We start from the raw sequence: 1,173 nt of genomic DNA on the forward strand, positions 1-1,173 counted from the left end.
AAGAGAAGAGAAGAGAAGAGAAGAGAAGAGAAGAGAAGAGAAGAGAAAAGAAAAGAAAAGAAAAGAAAAGAAAAGAAAAGAAAAGAAAAGAAAAGAAAAGAAAAGAAAAGAAAAGAAAAGAAAAGAAAAGAAAAGAAAAGAAAAGAAAAGAAAAAAGACTGTCTCTGAATTGATTACCATCAGAGAAGGAGACTGCGTACAGGATGATGCACTTTAGCTCTGGCAAAGATACCTAGATGGAAAGAGGCAAAATCTAGTGACTCACTCTGAAGCAGAGGCTGGACTTTGTCTGTTTGCCCTGATTTTGTTGGCTTTTCTCTGTTTTAAAGCCTCCTGATGGAAGATGTCAAACGCTTTTGGCTCTGTGGCAGCTGAGGATATTTAGTTCCCAGAAGACAGACTCCGTAATTACCATTGTTTCTGTGATCAGTATATTGATCTGCAGTGAAATGGCACTACATCACCATACCTGAGTGTTCCTTTCATCTTTGAGATAAAGACTTAGAGAGCTTATTTTCATGTGAGATTATTGCCTTCATTTTTAAATTTTTTTTTTATTTGTTTTATGCAAACCATTAAAAATATGAATGAAGTAGCAAATATTTCAAGAGTGGATCATTTTTATTTACTAGGGAAATATGGTCTACTAACAGAAATAAATAAATCAAGCAGAGTAAAGCCCAAATTCCTTATAAAAAAAAAATAAAAAAAATAAAAAATAAAGGAAAATTACAAACATGAGAATGACAACTAATTTAGAGTTTTGTACAATTTTTTGCTTACCTTCTTAATGCAATTAACAGAGGCTATTACAAGACACCTATATGGCTTGGTGTATATTAAATTAGAAGAGATAAATTCTCTTTTCATATGACCAAAAAATTCATACAACCAAATAGATGTAAGAATGGGCTGTGTTTTTCCTTATGAAGCACATTGGTAATTCTGCACCTAGCTTCTTTATATGCTGCATTCATTTGCTTTTTGCTCTGGGCAGATAAGCTGAGAACTATTAATATGCATTTCCATGTATTAATATGTTAATATGCAATGGTTAAATGCAGATAGATAAGGAGGTAGAATGAAATAAACGTCCTCTATCCATCCAGATTTTCAACTATGTACTGGTTTTCACTTTCTTTTCGAAGCACTTTGCTAAGAATTTGACTTTCC

The sequence above is a fragment of the Lagopus leucura genome, unplaced genomic scaffold, assembly GCF_019238085.1.
Source record: "Lagopus leucura isolate 7727_CA_CO unplaced genomic scaffold, USGS_WTPT01 Super-Scaffold_100004, whole genome shotgun sequence".
In the NCBI taxonomy this organism is placed as follows: Eukaryota; Metazoa; Chordata; class Aves; order Galliformes; family Phasianidae; genus Lagopus; species Lagopus leucura.